The 6,376-nt window shown below is 45.6% G+C and overlaps 1 long non-coding RNA gene across 2 annotated transcripts; it reads right to left on the bottom strand.

The window, feature by feature from the left end:
* Positions 1-3,933: 3,933 nt before the first annotated feature.
* LOC149337793 (uncharacterized) lies at positions 3,934-5,738 on the bottom strand. Of its 2 annotated transcripts, XR_016284431.1 has the most exons (4): positions 5,144-5,738; positions 4,881-5,031; positions 4,600-4,764; positions 3,934-4,225 (listed from the first exon to the last, which is right to left on the bottom strand). It is a non-coding gene; the product is annotated as an uncharacterized LOC149337793 (long non-coding RNA). The 2 variants fall into 2 exon arrangements; XR_016284430.1 differs by having other exon boundaries at positions 4,881-5,738.
* Positions 5,739-6,376: the final 638 nt, after the last annotated feature.

The following is a 6,376-nucleotide window of genomic DNA, read 5'->3' as shown; positions in this document are numbered from 1 at the left end:
GTGTCGCTATCTCTTTAGAGATCAAAGAAACAGACACCCATATCAAGACGGCTCGAAACACATGCTCGCTGGTGCCGCTGTATGTCTGCAACAGGTCGCCCTTCAACACAGCTAACGATGGCGTCGTTTGAAAACGGCGTAAAGACGCGCGCCCGGACGCGGCATTTCGCAGATGTGACCCAAAGTGTGGAAGCGGGGCTGCTTTTACCCTTTTGGCTGAGCGCACGACCGCCCCTGGCGTGCGGCCATCACTCATTGTTCGAGTGAGTGATTTTCCAGGGGGGTGCAGCCGCCCCCCCTTGCCCCCCCCTCCGGACGCCCATGACTGCAGTTACTTTCAATGACGCGAAAAGAGGTTGAGTGTGAGCTGTGAACGGGGCATTTGCAATGATACGAATGACCGTTTTCTGTATTTTCTGTAACCTATATGCTTTGACCATGTTGTTGTACCCTACAGCAGATGACAATATGAAAGGTTAGATGGAAATAGTGCATTATAAGCTAAAAGTCTGACACTCAGAGGTAGTAAAGAGCGAACTTTGTATAACATGCCTGTGCATTTTGCAAGTTTTTTAACCAGATTGTCGATGTGTATGTCCCATGAAAGATTGCACTGGTTGGACAACTGGTTGGTACATCGACCGTCGCAAATTTATGGAGCCCGACTTTTGCAAAATTTTTTTTTAACGCAACAGCATTTAGGTTGTCGCCTTACAAAAAATTACCCAACTTCTCTGTCACTGAAATTCCTGACTGGTCAAGAGGGTCACGACGTCATCAGCACCGTGTGATCAGTGGACCAATCGTAAGGCACAGCTAAATTTGAACATCTTGGAACCGCCAAAATTTGGAAGGTGAAATTCCAAAACACCCGAAGATTATAGAAGGAGGCTTACCACAGAAAATGGATTAACGTGGATTAGTGGGAAATAATGGGTGGACTAGTGGTCTAATTAGTACAGTTGCACATGATAATACAATGGAAGGGACTTGAACATTCTCTCTAGAAGTTGTTAGATCATGCATACCATATAAGGGCAATGTAACGAGTTCCAACATGAGTTTTGGTGGGAAAATCGCAAGACCATTCAACACTCATTGTAGACTCCACGGCAGGCAACCTAAATACTGTTGCACATTGTTCCATAATAATGTCGTTAAGAAGGCCACCAAGGTTTTTTGTGTCCAGGCCCTGCGTAGTGCTCTGTGTAATTAACACAATTGGAATCAGCCTGTACATTTCTGTTGTAGGCTATGTGTGCAAGGACAATGGTGAAATAAATTTTTTTTTGCTGAAATCGTGTTCTCTAATCTGCAGGTGTACATGTTTACACACTGCGAACATAAACGCACATGCAAGAGGTTGCTGAAGTAGAGATCTCCTGTGGACTCCACTGCATGTGGGTCATCATTCCATGCCAAACGCCACCGAAACTTATCCTAATGTGCATAATCGAAAACAAATATTTTTGCTGAAAAAATTTATTTGTGAGGTGAGTGCAGTTTGAATATTTCAGAAAGGCGACAAACTAGGCACTGCTCAATAATTAATAACAAATTCAAATTTTTAGAAAACACTTCTCTATTTTTTTCACTGACATTTGCACAGATTCTGGCTTTTGATATAATTCAGAGCATGCAGCTTTATATGGTATAAATATTTTTTAGAAATGGAATGAAAATATGTAAACATACCATTTTCTTGTTTTTTTGTTTTGCTCTCGGAAATTTGGAAATATCCGTTTTGCTTCTGTAGATGCCTAGTACATATAACCAATGTTACAGGTGATAAAACTCCGTACATCAAAGTAAAAAAATACTAAATTTGCAAAATAGTGTGTTTTGAGCCAAAGACACTCGTTAATTTCACCCTGAGGTAGTCCAATTAAAAGTACAAACAATAGCAGGCTACGTAGAACAATTTACTGGCTTTCATTTCTGAAATTTTTATCGAGGTAATTTTTGTTTAAAGTGAGAAAAGAATTTTTGAAGTTGAACTCTCGTGTCCGCTAGTTGCGTCATGTGTTAACGCCTCTTCACTGCAGAGCATGACACACTGTCAACACTGTGGCCAGATGAAATGTAAAGTTCTTAAGTGAGGTTCGCACTGTAGGCAAGCATAGGAACATCGAGTAGTCGAACAAGTATTCGTGGGAAAAGATTTGCTAAACAATGCTGGGGGGGCACATGCCCCAGTGAGCAAGTTCGGTGAGGTTCTGTTGCAGTCAGTCATTTTTGTCAGTGCCAGGACAGACATCAGGATAAGAGGTTGTTAGGTGCCGATCTGGAAATGACCAGAACGATCCGGTGTGGAAATAATCCGCGACGCAGCAGCACCACGTGGTACCTGACACTTGTGGCCGTCAGAGGTTCATGCTCGGTTGTCACAAAATTCGCCGCATTGTTGAAAAAAAAAACAGCACTGCGCGGATGCCTCTTGCCGGCACGTGTCGTAAAACAGGAGAAAAAGAAACCCCGGAGAGCGACTAGCCTTGTGTGTGTGGCTGCCCCCTCCACCACCGCCTGCCGACGCGACGCGCGGGGGACTGCGTCAGCCATGACGTCGAACCTTCTAGAATGTCAGAGACGTTTCTGCTCGATGTTGGCGGAGAGAGGGTAGCCTTGCGTGTGCTAAGAGATGCCCTCTCCCTCTTCCCTCGCGCATCAGCGGCGGCGCCAGACCAGAAAAATCTGGAAGCAACTCGAAGCCAGTCTCAGCGCCTGACCAATGGGGACGCGCGCCCGGCGCAAGGAGACTGCACAGCCGATACTGTGTGTATGTGTGCGCCTGCCTTGGCGCGAAAAACAGACAGACGTGGCACCAGACGAAGAAGGGCATTGACCACTGTCAACTAGTCCGAGCGACCGTTTAAGCTTCCGAGAAGCGCGCCCGCTCGACTCCTGGGACGACACCACTCACCCAACCACGGACCAACGAGGCAGAGCGCGCCAGTCTGCGGGACGGCATTGTCTAGAACCTCTGGACGTCGGGCTGACGCGGTGCCCAGTGAACAAATTGTGTTTTGTTTGTTTGCCTCTCTCTTGTGTTAGTGCACTTTATGTGCAATAATTCTTTTGTATTGTAACATCTCTCGAGTGTAACTTTGCACGAGTTGCATTGCTTTGTTAATCACTTTGTATGTTGCGCGAGTATGTTTTTGCAGGCTAGTTGATGCCTAAGCATTCTGGGTTTTTTGCGCAAAAGAAACGAGGTGGACAGGACAAGCGCTTGTCCTGTCCGCTTCGTTTCTTTTGTGTCGTGTCTTTTGCGCAAAAAAAAAAAAAAAACAGAATACTTTGTATGTGCTTGTACTAATGATTGTGAAAGCCTTTATCTGCTCATTGCTGTATAAACTTTGTTTTGTTTGTGAACCTTTGGCTCCGACCCACTCTTGCGACCGGCGAAAGCTGGGCACCAAACGACCAAAAACCTCTTGTCACTTGGTAGCTGCCCACGAAACACAAAAAGCGCTAATAGACGTCTAAAAAAAGTCTCGGAAAAAAAAGCTTGACATCTAGAAGAAGTTTCATCTAAGCAGTGTTTTAGACTTAGACGTTTACTAGCCCTCTATTAGCTCTGCTAACGCTACGCTTGTATACGGCTAGAAAACTTCTGAGGTAGATCTTTTCTAGAATTTTTTTAGACGTTCCTTTTTTTTTCCAAAATGGGTGCCTGTAATATCTTACGCATTTCAAGACTGATTTTTAGTGCTGCCTTTAAACCCTCTAAATCTTTAAAAATGTTACAGTTCATTTTTCTGGTATACACTCAAAAATGAACTCAAAGCTGATTTGCAATGACCCGAACAATAAGCCCACGTTACAAGGGATGTATGGCTGTAGTAATGAGCCATAAATGCATGTGCTAGCACACTTTTCAGTCACTGCGTTACTCTTTATTGAATCCAGTGCATACAACCACACAATAAAAGAAAGACCAGGAAATTAATGTTAGAAGCCATGGAGAATGTAGCTTCACTGGTTTGGCTGACATTACAATGGTAAGCACTTGGATGGCGGGAAAGTGTCGAGCAGCAACCAATTGTTAAATCAAAAATTCATTTGGCCCCAGGCCTTGTTCACAACTGATGCGTTGATGATCAAGTTGCTGTGATGTGGATGGCAATGAAGAGCTGGCTAGGTGTTCCAAACATCGCTTTTCTTGCAAGGAGGATACCAACTAGACGGTAACAAGGGGAAGTCAAATCCAGCTCTGTTCAGCAGCCTGCAGAGGTGAAAAATTAATATTAGAGTAACCAAAAGTACAGTCAGTCAGGTGCATGTAGAATGGCCAATGAGGAGTCGGAAGCAAGTAACACCAGGAAATGGCAAGGAGTGATAGCACAGGCAATAAAATAAGCTAACCAAAAACATATATGCATATGATGTCATTGCAAGCGGCATTTCAGCAGAGTGCTACGGCTCACCATAAACTCAAGAAGTCAATCACTGTGGAGGCCTTTAACAGAAGCAAAATTCAAACAGCGTGCATGGACACTGAAAGCCAAGCAGTCAATAGCAAGTGTACTGCCTTACTGTGATGCACACTGTACTCATAGAACCTCATAAGCTGCATCTTGCAAACAGGCTTTCTCTTACCTGCAAGATGTGGCTGAATCAAAAGTGGTTGATGTTTGACATCTTGCACCGTCGCATGAAAACATAGCAGAGATGCTGCTGTCCTGGTAATGCCTGCATCACTTCAGTATACACCAGAGATGTGTTAAATCTTGGACCTTAACTTGACAGCCACACAGGGCACATCTGAAAGATAAGACAAATAAAAGTGCATGTGTATAAGGTTCCTAACACTGCATTTCCAAAGAAGCCCTTTCTAATCTGTACGATGAAGCTCAAACAGTGGGCAAGAGATTACTTACACCACTGCACAAGAAGCATTAGTCCAGGTTCCCACGTCAGAACTGAAACAATCTCCAGGCCAAGTCGTCTGAACAACCAAGTACAAGGTGCTGCTATTAATTTGCGTGAAACTAGACCAGGTCCTTGCTCCTCCGGCCAACAGTCGGAGTTCTAAAGGACAAACAAATAATGGGGCTTGTGGAATGAACATTAGCAAAGAGCCTAGACCTATACAAGAAATCATGAAGTGAAAGAAAGGGTGTCAGCTGCAAAGTGTGCTTACCAAAACTTGAGAAGTTGAGCAGGCAAGGAGGTCCCCTGAAAACCACTGTTGAACAGCCTGTACCCAAAACGAAATGTACACAGTGAAGTAGGGACAACGCCAGCTGTGCACGGTGCAATGGTTTTCCAAAAAATAAAAGCTGCCATGCCTGCAAAGAGCCGTAGTACTTCACTGCACTGTCAAACAGCCTGCACACATACAGAGCAGCACCACTGAGTAAACTACCTTTGTGCCGGGGCTCTCAATCGCAATGAAATAAAAGCTTGACGCAGTTAAGATAACCAACGCCTTTTTAACGCGAGTTTCACTGACGGCAATCACAGCAAGGAGAATTGGAGCACACAGGTGGCCAGATGAGAGTCCTTGGCAAGAATAAAACCGTGTAGGAAAAAATTCGCGCCTTACCAACGTACGCTTAAACAAAGCTGGTTGGTTTGAAGCTTTGTCACGTTCACCTTGTCATCGCCTTGGTAAAGAAAGCAACTCGCATGCGAGAGCAGCCTAGCTGTATCCACTTAACAAAAGCTCAAATACATGCAAATGCCCTGTTTTAATATATTCAACGCTGCACTTTGGTATGTAAAACACTGGCTGATACTGTTATAGCGGGACAATCTTTAGGGCCAAGCAACCCTGAGCTCCATGTGTCACGTGTTGGCGGCTTTCCCGCCAGTCTGTACCCTGCCACCAGCAATAAAGGACGTAACATATAATTGGCGACGAGGTAAAAATGGCAACTGCGCTGGGCACGATTGGGGAATTCGTTCCAACAGAGGCGACGTCTTGGCCCTTGTATTTGGAGCGCCTCGAATTTTTCTTTCAAGCAAACGACATCGACGGTAACGAGAAGAAGCGAGCAACGCTCTGCAGCGTTTGCGGCCCAGCAACGTATGCCATCGTTCGCTCCCTTTGTTCTCCGGATGCGCCGTCGGCCGTGGCCTACGATGAGATCGTCAGGCGTCTCTCAAACCACTTCTCGCCGCGACCGTCGGTGACAGTACAGCGTTTCAAGTTTGGCACACGTCAACAGCAGCCCGGTGAGTCAATTGCCGACTACATCGCAGAATTGCGACGTCTCTCGGAACACTGCGATTTCGGTGCGTCGCTCGATGACATGTTGCGCGACCGGCTAGTGTGCGGGGTGCGAAGCGAGACCCTTCAGCGTCGGTTGCTGGCGGAGCCGGAGCTTACGTTTGCTACAGCTCGGGAGAAAGCCATTGCAATGGAATCTGC

This window comes from Amblyomma mixtum, chromosome 7 (genome assembly GCF_055824585.1).
Source record: "Amblyomma mixtum isolate Tamu chromosome 7, ASM5582458v1, whole genome shotgun sequence".
Taxonomy (NCBI): domain Eukaryota; kingdom Metazoa; phylum Arthropoda; class Arachnida; order Ixodida; family Ixodidae; genus Amblyomma; species Amblyomma mixtum.
Note: the sequence above shows the minus strand (reverse complement) of the source record. Positions and strands in the feature narration are given on the sequence as shown.